The sequence below is a fragment of the Rattus norvegicus genome, chromosome 3, assembly GCF_036323735.1.
Source record: "Rattus norvegicus strain BN/NHsdMcwi chromosome 3, GRCr8, whole genome shotgun sequence".
Lineage (NCBI taxonomy): Eukaryota > Metazoa > Chordata > Mammalia > Rodentia > Muridae > Rattus > Rattus norvegicus.
In genome coordinates, this window is record NC_086021.1 from 158,337,680 (window position 1) to 158,351,428 (window position 13,749).

The window sequence follows — 13,749 nt, forward strand, 5'->3', positions numbered from 1 at the left end:
ATATATGTATATATATATATATATATAGGCTCCTATCAATAATAAATCTCATCAGATTAATTTGAATATGGCTTAGGCATAAAATAGGAGGTGGAAAACCCAGGAACCAGCTGTGGTAGATTGACCAGGAAAGATTTGACAAGACAGATGCTTGGTACGTGAGCACAGGTAACAAGCCTTATTGCAGAATGTGGATTAGAATAAATGAGTAATTTTAAATTGTGATCTAGTCAGAGAAGAACCTAGATATAGGGCCAAGATATTGGTAAATATATTTTGAGTCTGAGACGTCATTCTGGGAGCATAGGGCTGGGAATAAAAAAACAGACCTAACTTTTATACCACAATGATAGCCATTATACCACATTCAGAGAACTAACATGGGAGTTGTGGAAGCTACTGGGTATGTCTATTACAATGGACAATTCAGAACAGGACAAGCAACTATGGGAGGATGGGTATGTTTGAACATACTCTGGGTCCACTATATCAAATATTTATTCATAATCAGGTCCCTTTATCTGACTCATGAGTCATGCGTCATTCTTGAGTTAATATCAGCTTACCTCCATGGTAAAAGAACCATTCCCCAGTCAATATAATTATGTTGATAAAGGAGACCTACATCCATTTAAGGACAGCTATGAGAAATATTAACAGGACAAATTTCTGTTACTGTATTGTAGTAGTCATGCTCACACTGTGTTTGATGATCAAGTGCTAGCCATTGGCCTCAACACACTGTTCCCAATTACTCTCATTGGATTTAGGTTTCCCACCTGAGGGGCTTTAGTTTCTAATTCATGGGACATCATTTAGAGGCTAGTAATTACAACTCCCCTGTAAGACTGCCAAAGATCTCCTCACAAAATTATGTCCCACAGTCATGAGGAAAGGTATTTTTCTGGGAGTTTGCCATCAATCTTGGATAATAAATCTCATCCCAAGCGCCCTCTGCTGAACAGACAGATTTGCAGATTTGTGCACTGCTGACTAAAGTGTAGATTCTTACCAGCCAGGAAATGGACTTTTGTTAGCTGCTCTAATTCTTAACTTTAAACTTCCCTGTGGATTTCTTCCAAAGTATCATATTGCTAGAATTACATCAATTCAATTTCATAAAACTCAAATTCAGACTGGTACATACTTCAAACTAATGCTTTGGATAACATTTCTAAAATGAAAATATCATCTCAAATCTCCTCTCAGTTGAGGACTAGAGGTGAAATTTAAACAAGCTATTGGTGTTTTAACCCATTTTTCTGAAAATCAAGCAACTGTTTATCTGCTGCTCACACCCTCTCAGTCCACAATTTTATTATAATTGTACAGGTTGAAGGTAATTTTCATGGCCCATCCTGGGGAAAAGTTCTAAACTCTCCATAGCCTTAGAGCTTTCTCCAAAGTTGAAGAAAGTCCTTAGTCCACCTAGAAGTGAATCTTAGCAGGTTAGGTTAAGAGACATTGTAAAGTGATAGGTTGGTAGTACTAAATGTCTCTAAGGTACTGGTTGCCAAAGCTACTAACAGCCAGGGGGTAAATGTCCAATCTCCACTTCATAGTGACAGATCTTAAATGAGTTCTATAAGACTCCTCATCAGGTCCTTGGCAAACACAGAAAATCACTTCAGTAAGGAGATGTTCTTTCCCCCTTTAACTTCCTAGGATTATTTCCTTAAATGAAACACCTGATTAACAGAGAAGCATTATACTCAGAAATCTGAGATCTGAGCTTACTCACTATGTATGGAAATATGTAAACCAGCATGTGTGGTTATCTAAATACTGAAGTGATATGTTACATGTGTGCTGGGATAGACAAAAGTTGGACATTCTCACAATGAGGAGGTTATTCTTCTGACACTGAGTTGATTTTATTAGCTAACTTTTCCTTCTGTTTTCAATCATTTATGGGTTACTTACACTACAAAATTCCATAGTGAGCACTGTGAGAGGTAGAGAGGACAAACAAATCTTATGTTTAGCACATGCTGTACTTTTGAATAGATACAATAAAAGCACAGGACTGTGAACAGAGGTAATTTCGTACTTGGGTCAAGAGTTCAGAACAAATAAACAGTCCTTTAAAAATGTAGAGAAGCAAAATATTAATGGCAGGCAGTGTATTGAAGAGATATCATAAAACATGTTCAAGTTGAATTTAACTCTGAGGAATGTCTAAGTTACTAACCAATGCTAAGATACATCAATGTTATAATGGTAAAGAATGGTCTTCCACCCCAAATGAAAGATTTAGAGTCTGCCTGTTCTATCCATTGTCACCTCTCAAGGGTGTGCAATGAGATAGATATATAACATGTAAAACCAGGACCCATCCTAACAATGGTGAAGTATAAGAAATAAAGGAAGAATTCATCATTCTTACAGCTGAATGTTCCAACATCACATCCTTTGAATTGTATCCCAATTCACTTTTCTATAGTACTATCTTTTGAAAAACCTGAAAGCCTTATAGACAAAGAAAAAAATCATACTTTTCAAGTTCTGTTTTTAATAGTAAGTGTGATATGCAAACAAATTCTGTTAGGCTTTATTAGACAGGTGCACATGAAACATTGGGAGAAAACAGTGGATTTGCTACTAAAGAACAGCAGAAGGCACACAATATCTGTTTACCACTGTCTCTGAAATACAGCGATCTTGTGACAGATCAGCATGACCTTGTTTTGGCTGGAAAGAAGAAAGAAAAGGCAAAGATGTGAAGGAATGAATTGCTTTCAAAACAGGCTTTCACAGATGGCTGGGAGAAGCTTACTGGGAAGTGGGGATGAGGGGAAATCTTGGCAAGTATGTTGTCTGGATTGTTGGATAAATTTTACTAATAGCATGTTTCTATATACGAAGGACTTTGTACTCAGCTTTCTCCTCCTAAACTCTTATTTTGGTTTTGTAATTTTAGAAGATATAGAACCCAGATTGTAATCAATGTATGAGATAACTAATCTGGGGGTAATTGAATGATGTAAAAAAATGCTGATGTAAGTAACTACAAGGAAGAGTGGAATCTGTAAGATAAGAGGCAAAAAGATCTGAACGTATCATATGTATTGTTAATAAAGTTACTTCCTGTGGGAGTACAGGAGAAAGATCTGAAATTTATGTGTGTGTGTGTGTGTGTGTGTGTGTGTGTGTGTGTGTGTGTGTGTGTGTACTGCAACTGAACAATTAAGTAAATTGCTGAAGAATCTGGGAGCCATCTTTATTTTTTTTTATTTTTTTTTTATTATCTTGAGTATTTCTTATATACATTTCAAGTGTTATTCCCTTTCCCGGTTTCCGGACAGACATCACCCTCCCCCCTCCCCTTCCTTGTGGGTGTTCCCCTCCCAACCCTCCCCCCATTGCCGCCCTCCCCCCATAGACTAGTTCACTGGGGGTTCAGTCTTAGCAGGACCCAGGGCTTCCCCTTCCACTGGTGCTCTTACTAGGATATTCATTGCTACATATGTGGTCAGAGTCCAGGGTCAGTCCATGTATAGTCTTTAGGTAGTGGCTTAGTCCCTGGAAGCTCTGGTTGCTTGACATTGTTGTACTTTTGGGGTCTCGAGCACCTTCAAGCTCTTCCAGTTCTTTCTCTGATTCCTTCAACGGGGGACCTATTCTCAGTTCGGTGGTTTGCTGCTGGCATTCGCCTCTGTATTTGCTGTATTCTGGCTGTGTCTCTCAGGAGCGATCTACATCCGGCTCCTGTCGGTCTGCACTTCTTTGCTTCATCCATCTTGTCTAATTGGGTGGCTGTATATGTATGGGCCACCTGTGGGGCAGGCTCTGAATGGGTGTTCCTTCAGTCTCTGTTTTAATCTTTGCCTCTCCCTTCCCTGCCAAGGGTATTCTTTTTCCTCATTTAAAGAAGGAGTGAAGCATTCACATTTTGATCATCCGTCTTGAGTTTCCTTTGTTCTAGGGATCTAGGGTAATTTAAGCATTTGGGCTAATAGCCACTTATCAATGAGTGCATACCATGTATGTCTTTCTGTGAGTGGGTTAGCTCACTCAGGATGATATTTTCCAGTTCCAACCATTTGCCTACGAATTTCATAAACTCGTTGTTTTTGATAGCTGAGTAATATTCCATTGTGTAGATGTACCACATTTTCTGTATCCATTCCTCTGTTGAAGGGCATCTGGGTTCTTTCCATTTTCTGGCTATTATAAATAAGGCTGCGATGAACATAGTGGAGCACGTGTCTCTTTTATATGTTGAGGCATCTTTTGGGTATATGCCCAAGAGAGGTATAGCTGGATCCTCAGGCAGTTCAATGTCCAATTTTCTGAGGAACCTCCAGACTGATTTCCAGAATGGTTTTACCAGTCTGCAATCCCACCAACAATGGAGGAGTGTTCCTCTTTCTCCACATCCTCGCCAGCATCTGCTGTCACCTGAGTTTTTGATCTTAGCCATTCTCACTGGTGTGAGGTGAAATCTCAGGGTTGTTTTGATTTGCATTTCCCTTATGACTAAAGATGTTGAACATTTCTTTAGGTGTTTCTCAGCCATTCGGCATTCCTCAGCTGTGAATTCTTTGTTCAGCTCTGAACCCCATTTTTAATAGGGTTATTTGTTTCCCTGCAGTCTAACTTCTTGAGTTCTTTGTATATTTTGGATATAAGGCCTCTATCTGTTATAGGATTGGTAAAGATCTTTTCCCAATCTGTTGGTTGTCGTTTTGTCCTAACCACAGTGTCCTTTGCCTTACAGAAGCTTTGCAGTTTTATGAGATCCCATTTGTCGATTCTTGATCTTAGAGCATAAGCCATTGGTGTTTTGTTCAGGAAATTTTTTCCAGTGCCCATGTGTTCCAGATGCTTCCCTAGTTTTTCTTCTATTAGTTTGAGTGTGTCTGGTTTGATGTGGAGGTCCTTGATCCACTTGGACTTAAGCTTTGTACAGGGTGATAAGCATGGATCGATCTGCATTCTTCTACATGTTGCCCTCCAGTTGAACCAGCACCATTTGCTGAAAATGCTATCTTTTTTCCATTGGATGGTTTTGGCTCCTTTGTCAAAAATCAAGTGACCATAGGTGTGTGGGTTCATTTCTGGGTCTTCAATTCTATTCCATTGGTCTATCTGTCTGTCTCTGTACCAATACCATGCAGTTTTTATCACTATTGCTCTGTAATACTGCTTGAGTTCAGGGATAGTGATTCCCCCTGAAGTCCTCTTATTGTTGAGGATAGCTTTAGCTATCCTGGGTTTTTTGTTATTCCAGATGAATTTGCAAATTGTTCTGTCTAAGTCTTTGAAGAATTGGATTGGTATTTTGATGGGGATTGCATTGAATCTGTAGATTGCTTTTGGTAAAATGGCCATTTTTACTATATTAATCCTGCCAATCCATGAGCATGGGAGATCTTTCCATCTTCTGAGGTCTTCTTCAATTTCTTTCCTCAGTGTCTTGAAGTTCTTATTGTACAGATCTTTTACTTGCTTGGTTAAAGTCACACCGAGGTACTTTATATTATTTGGGTCTATTATGAAGGGTGTCGTTTCCCTAATTTCTTTCTCGGCTTGTTTCTCTTTTGTATAGAGGAAGGCAACTGATTTATTTGAGTTAATTTTATACCCAGCCACTTTGCTGAAGTGGTTTATCAGCTTTAGTAGTTCTCTGGTGGAACTTTTGGGATCACTTAAATATACTATCATGTCGTCTGCAAATAGTGATATTTTGACCTCTTCTTTTCCGATCTGTATCCCCTTGATCTCCTTTTGTTGTCTGATTGCTCTGGCTAGAACTTCAAGAACTATATTGAATAAGTAGGGAGAGAGTGGGCAGCCTTGTCTAGTCCCTGATTTTAGTGGGATTGCTTCAAGTTTCTCTCCATTTAGTTTAATGTTAGCAACTGGTTTGCTGTATATGGCTTTTACTATGTTTAGGTATGGGCCTTGAATACCTATTCTTTCCAGGACTTTTATCATGAAGGGGTGTTGAATTTTGTCAAATGCTTTCTCAGCATCTAATGAAATGATCATGTGGTTCTGTTCTTTCAGTTTGTTTATATGATGGATCACGTTGATGGTTTTCCTTATATTAAACCATCCCTGCATGCCTGGGATGAAGCCTACTTGATCATGGTGGATGATTGTTTTGATGTGCTCTTGAATTCGGTTTGCCAGAATTTTATTGAGTATTTTTGCGTCGATATTCATAAGGGAAATTGGTCTGAAGTTCTCTTTCTTTGTTGGGTCTTTGTGTGGTTTAGGTATAAGAGTAATTGTGGCTTCATAGAAGGAATTCGGTAGGGCTCCATCTGTTTCAATTTTGTGGAATAGTTTGGATAATATTGGTATAAGGTCTTCTATGAAGGTTTGATAGAATTCTGCACTAAACCCGTCTGGACCTGGGCTCTTTTTGGTTGGGAGACCTTTAATGACTGCTTCTATTTCCTTAGGAGTTATGGGGTTGTTTAACTGGTTTATCTGTTCCTGATTTAACCTCGATACCTGGTATCTGTCTAGGAAATTGTCCATTTCCTGAAGATTTTCAAGTTTTGTTGAATATAGGTTTTTATAGTAAGATCTGATGATTTTTTGAATTTCCTCTGAATCTGTAGTTATGTCTCCCTTTTCATTTCTGATTTTGTTAATTTGGACGTACTCTCTGTGTCCTCTCGTTAGTCTGGCTAAGGGTTTATCTATCTTGTTGATTTTCTCAAAGAACCAACTTTTGGTTCTGTTGATTCTTTCTATGGTCCTTTTTGTTTCTACTTGGTTGATTTCAGCTCTGAGTTTGATTATTTCCTGCCTTCTACTCCTCCTGGGTGTATTTGCTTCTTTTTGTTCTAGAGCTTTTAGGTGTGCTGTCAAGCTGCTGACATATGCTCTTTCCTGTTTCTTTCTGCAGGCACTCAGCGCTATGAGTTTTCCTCTTAGCACAGCTTTCATTGTGTCCCATAAGTTTGGGTATGTTGTACCTTCATTTTCATTAAATTCTAAAAAGTTTTTAATTTCTTTCTTTATTTCTTCCTTGACCAGGTTATCATTGAGTAGAGCATTGTTCAATTTCCACGTATATGTGGGCATTCTTCCCTTATTGTTATTGAAGACCAGTTTTAGGCCGTGGTGGTCCGATAGCACGCATGGGATTATTTCTATCTTTCTGTACCTGTTGAGGCCCGTTTTTTGACCAATTATATGGTCAATTTTGGAGAAAGTACCATGAGGAGTTGAGAAGAAGGTATATCCTTTTGCTTTAGGATAGAATGTTCTATAAATATCCGTTAAGTCCATTTGGCTCATGACTTCTCTTAGTCTGTCTACATCTCTGTTTAATTTCTGTTTCCATGATCTGTCCATTGATGAGAGTGGGGTGTTGAAATCTCCCACTATTATTGTGTGAGGTGCAATGTGTGTTTTGAGCTTTAGTAAGGTTTCTTTTACATATGTAGGTGCCCTTGTATTTGGGGCATAGATATTTAGGATTGAGAGTTCATCTTGGTGGATTTTTCCTTTGATGAATATGAAGTGTCCTTCCTTATCTTTTTTGATGACTTTTAGTTGAAAATTGATTTTATTTGATATTAGAATGGCTACTCCAGCTTGCTTCTTCTGACCATTTGCTTGGAAAATTGTTATCCAGCCTTTCACTCTGAGGTAATGTCTGTCTTTGTCTCTGAGGTGTGTTTCCTGTAGGCAGCAGAATGCAGGGTCCTTGTTGCGTATCCAGTTTGTTAATCTATGTCTTTTTATTGGGGAGTTGAGGCCATTGATATTGAGAGATATTAAGGAATAGTGATTATTGCTTCCCGTTTTATTCATATTTGGAAGTGAGGTTATGTTTGTGTGCTTTCATTCTCTTTGTTTTGTTGCCAAGATGATTAGTTTCTTGCTTCTAGGGTATAGCTTGCCTCCTTATTTTGGGCTTTACCCTTTATTATCCTTTGTAGTGCTGGACTTGTAGAAAGATATTGTGTAAATTTGGTTTTGTCATGGAATATCTTGGTTTCTCCATCTATGTTAATTGAGAGTTTTGCAGGATACAGTAACCTGGGCTGGCATTTGTGTTCTCTTAGGGTCTGTATGACATCAGTCCAGGATCTTTTGGCCTTCATAGTTTCTGGCGAAAAGTCTGGTGTGATTCTGATAGGTCTGCCTTTATATGTTACTTGACCTTTTTCCCTTACTGCTTTTAATATTCTTTCTTTATTTTGTGCGTTTGGTGTTTTGACAATTATGTGACGGGAGGTGTTTCTTTTCTGGTCCAATCTATTTGGAGTTCTGTAGGCTTCTTGTATGCCTATGGGTATCTCTTTTTTTAGGTTAGGGAAGTTTTCTTCTATGATTTTGTTGAAGATATTTACTGGTCCTTTGAGCTGGGAGTCTTCACTCTCTTCTATACCTATTATCCTTAGGTTTGATCTTCTCATTGAGTCCTGGATTTCCTGTATGTTTTGGACCAGTAGCTTTTTCCGGGAGCCATCTTTATGAAGGATTGTTTTGTACCAGGTAGATTTCTCTTGAGGTGGTCATATCATGCTTTATAGATGTGCTTGATTAACATAGTTTAGAAGATAGGATTGCAGATGGAATTTAACATGCTAAGCAGATGATATTGCTTTGTATTATCTGTCTGGCCCAAAGAAATTCCAAATATTCTTATAAGTAAAGAAATGTGATGGAAGAAGAATCAGTATCAGAATGATATAGCATAGCAAGCCTCACTTACTTTCTGAAGGTTTGCAGATAGAGAAGACCACAATTCCAGATTCAAGCAGTCTCTGGAAGCTGGAAAAGAAGAATTAAATGTACTATCCATGATGGCAATTACATTTGATTTGAGGAAATAAGAATGCCACTTCACGTCTCTGGTTTCCTCCACAAGCCCACAACCCAACTAAGCAAAAGAAATTATAGTAAAGAGACATTCTACAAAATCACAAGTCAGTAGGCCTCCAAACTTACAATGTTGGCCTCACCAAATAAAAAACTTGCCCAGTATAACCAAATCACTTGATCTCTGTGCTGGCTAGTTTTTTATTTTGTTTGTTTTTTGTTTTTGATTTTTATGTCAGTTTGACATAAGGTCTTGAAAGAAGGAATTTTAATTGAGAAAATGGGCTGGCCAATTGTGTGGGGCTTTCTCTGGTCACATGGTCCTGAGTTGTGTAAGAAAGTAGGCTGAGAAAGCTATGAGGAGCGGATGAGTAAGTTTTACTCCTCGATAGCCTCTGCAGTCCTGCCTCCAGGTTTCTGCCTTTGTTCCTGTTCTTACTTCCCTGGATAATGTACTATGTTATATGATGGAATAAATCCTTTCTTTCCGAGTTGCTTTTGATCACAGATTTTTTTTCAGCTGTAGAATCCCCATCTAACAGAAACTCATAGGGCTTCATAGAACTAGGTATGGTGATGCACACCTATAATCGTGAGTATTCAGAAGATGATGGCAAGAGGACAATAATCTCAATGCTGCCCATGTCTCATGTCTACATGTTGAGATGGAGGACAGCCTGGGATACCTGAGACCATGCTTCAAACGTATAGCAAACAAACCACAGACATCCTGCAAGGTCATTAAAAACAAGTACTGAGAAAATGTCACAGCCAAAAGACACACAAGGAACACGATAATAAAACAATATGGATGGAATTTTAGAAAAGGAGGAAAAATGGATTAGTTAAAAAGTAAGACAATATAAATAAAGTTAAAATCTCAATTAATAATGTAGATAAATATTAGTTATTTAATTATAATAAACATACCATACTAATATAAGTTATTAATAATATGGGTAATGAAATGAAAGGTTAGATGAAACCTCTATTACCTTGGGAACATTTAAAAATCAAGTTTAAGTGCTATTCCCATTAATTGAATGTGCTGGGGTGAAAAGGGTACATAAAGACGTGACTAATGTGATTTTTAGAGAGCTGGAGATGCAGAACAATATCTTGAAAGAAGGGGGAAAGGAGAATTCTTAAAGCTTAGACAATTTTTTTGGGTTTAACTTAAAAGATTTGTGAGTTGTCATTTGACTGAATGCTCTAGGAAGTCATGTAGCTAGCTTATTTCTTCGTCATTAAAGCAGTTTAGAAAAAGTACTTCTGCAGAGACTCATGGGAGCATTCTCAGAGTTCTGTGGCTCATTGTCAATGGCGTTAGTGACAAGTCCCTACATTTTAAAGAAGTGATGAGATTATTTCCAAACTGCATTTATTATCTCAGTTGAAAAAGAACAGTCTCTTTTGTTCAGTATTTTTGTCTTTCAGAAAGCCCAGAAAAAGCAGAAGCACTGAGAAGAGTGGGATGTGCACCCTCCTCCCCAACAGTGCTCCTCATCTCCAGCAGTGTACTGACCTACCAGGCTTCAGAACCTGGACTCAGCTTCTTATAAGAACTGTGGCTGGAGACTACCTTCAATAATGCTCCTATGAGCAAGGTTGCAGGATGTACCATCTCATTAAGCTGGATGCTCTTGAAACAGCTGGTTTTCACCAAACACACATGAGGGTTAACGGGAAAAATACCTCATGAAGGGAACATTTTAATGCACAGGAGTATGCATATAAAAATAAAGTTACTGTTTCTGCCAGGGAACACTGAAAGAGGGTCCAAAAATAGACTCCTTTTATATCCACATTGAAAAACCAAAGTTCCACTGCTTTCCATGCTATGAAGACCTGTGACTCAGAGTGACAGCGGACAGCTTCTTTTTCTATTCAAGACTTACACTGTGGCTTCAGTATCAGAAACTTCAAAAGACGGAGTAGAGGTCCCAGGTAAAGAGCAACTCATGCCAGTGTTTAGATACCTAGCCAGTGTTGCTTATTGCAGGTTAAAAACAGAATAGACTCCAATGATTGAAAAATAAGTAAACTGAGCACAGGACTAGCCAGGACTTTGTTCAATGGACCCACCATCAAATTCTGAGGGTTTCTATATTAGTCTGCCTTCGATTGTTGTTACAGATTACCTGAAGCTTGCAATCCTATAAAGAAAAGAAATCTATTTAGTTCATAGTTCTAAAAGTTCGAATACATTGTGCTGGCAAATAAAAGGAGACATTACAATTAAAGCTCAAGTGAAAGTAGGACATCACATGGCAGGATAAAAAGCCACATACGTATGCAACTTTCTTATAAGAACTAACCAGAATTCCGTGGACTTAGTGTATTACACCTCAGACTAGCATCCCTATTGACCTAATTCCATCTTGTACGCTCTGTTTCTTTAGGCGTAATCACCCCCACCCCCACCCAGAGCATCACATTGAGGTCCAAGTCTCCAATACATGAGCTTTTGGAGCTACACAAACTGCTTGCAAACCCTAGTATTCTCTCAGCTCTGGCTCCTTCATAGAAAAGTGAGAGCACTGAGGTTTCCTTGGAAGATTCAGTAAGGTATCAGAGATGTTTAGCATACATTCTTCTCTTCAGGCCTACCCACTCTACTTCTGTAAATCCACCTTTATCCTTTAGTTGGGCCTTGAAGGCTTTATCATGCATAAATTTTACATTTTTTCAGTATATCAAATCTCAAATGGAGTAATTTCCATGTTATGTAACTTTCAGCTGTCACACTTCTGCTTTTTTGGAGAATGTTAGAGATAGCTGACACCACAAAAGAGTTTTTGTTAATTTTCTTCTTTTTTTTTTATTAACTTGAGTATTTCTTATATACATTTCAAGTGTTATTCCCTTTCCCGGTTTCCGGGCAAACATCCCCCTCCCTCCTCCCCTTCCTTATGGGTGTTCCCCTCCCAACCCTGCCCCCATTGCCGCCCTCCCCCCATAGACTAGTTCACTGGGGGTTCAGTCTTAGCAGGACCCAGGGCTTCCCCTTCCACTGGTGCTCTTACTAGGATATTCATTGCTACCTATGGGGTCAGAGTCCAGGGTCAGTCCATGTATAGTCTTTAGGTAGTGGCTTAGTCCCTGGAAGCTCTGATTGCTTGGCATTGTTGTACTTCTGGGGTCTTGAGCCCCTTCAAGCTCTTCCAGTTCTTTCTCTGATTCCTTCAATAGGGGACCTATTCTCAGTTCAGTGGTTTGCTGCTGGCATTCGCCTCTGTATTTGCTGTATTCTGGCTGTGTATCTCAGGAGCGATCTACATCCGGCTCCTGTCGGTCTGCACTTCTTTGCTTCATCCATCTTGTCTAATAGGGTGGCTGTATATGTATGGGCCAAATGTGGGGCAGGCTCTGAATGGGTGTTCCTTCAATCTCTGTTTTAATCTTTGCCTCTCCCTTCCCTGCCAAGGGTATTCTTTTTCCTCATTTAAAGAAGGAGTGAAGCAATCACATTTTGATCATCCGTCTTGAGTTTCCTTTGTTCTAGGGATCTAGGGTAATTCAAGCATTTGGGCTAATAGCCACTTATCAATGAGTGCATACCATGTATGTCTTTCTGTGATTGGGTTAGCTCACTCAGGATGATATTTTCCAGTTCCAACCATTTGCCTACGAATTTCATAAACTCGTTGTTTTTGATAGCTGAGTAATATTCCATTGTGTAGATGTACCACATTTTCTGTATCCATTCCTCTGTTGAAGGGCATCTGGGTCCTTTCCATTTTCTGGCGATTATAAATAGGGCTGCGATGAACATAGTGGAGCACGTGTCTCTTTTATATGTTGAGGCATCTTTTGGGTATATGCCCAAGAGAGGTATAGCTGGATCCTCAGGCAGTTCAATGTCCAATTTTCTGAGGAACATCCAGACTGATTTCCAGAATGGTTTTACCAGTCTGCAATCCCACCAACAATGGAGGAGTGTTCCTCTTTCTCCACATCCTCGCCAGCATCTGCTGTCACCTGAGTTTTTGATCTTAGCCATTCTCACTGGTGTGAGGTGAAATCTCAGGGTTGTTTTGATTTGCATTTCTCTTATGACTAAAGATGTTGAACATTTCGTTAGGTGTTTCTCAGCCATTCGGCATTCCTCAGCTGTGAAATCTTTGTTTAGCTCTGAACCCCATTTTTAATAGGGTTATTTGTTTCCCTGCGGTCTAACTTCTTGAGTTCTTTGTATATTTTGGATATAAGGCCTCTATCTGTTGTAGGATTGGTAAAGATCTTTTCCCAATCTGTTGGTTGCCGTTTTGTCCTAACCACAGTGTCCTTTGCCTTACAGAAGCTTTGCAGTTTTATGAGATCCCATTTGTCGATTCTTGATCTTAGAGCATAAGCCATTGGTGTTTTGTTCAGGAAATTTTTTCCAGTGCCCATGTGTTCCAGATGCTTCCCTAGTTTTTCTTCTATTAGTTTGAGTGTGTCTGGTTTGATGTGGAGGTCCTTGATCCACTTGGACTTAAGCTTTGTACAGGGTGATAAGCATGGATCGATCTGCATTCTTCTACATGTTGCCCTCCAGTTGAACCAGCACCATTTGCTGAAAATGCTATCTTTTTTCCATTGGATGGTTTTGGCTCCTTTGTCAAAAATCAAGTGACCATAGGTGTGTGGGTTCATTTCTGGGTCTTCAATTCTATTCCATTGGTCTATCTGTCTGTCTCTGTACCAATACCATGCAGTTTTTATCACTATTGCTCTGTAATACTGCTTGAGTTCAGGGATAGTGATTCCCCCTGAAGTCCTTTTATTGTTGAGGATAGCTTTAGCTATCCTGGGTTTTTTGTTATTCCAGATGAATTTGCAAATTGTTCTGTCTAAGTCTTTGAAGAATTGGATTGGTATTTTGATGGGGATTGCATTGAATCTGTAGATTGCTTTTGGTAAAATGGCCATTTTACTATATTAATCCTGCCAATCCATGAGCATGGGAGATCT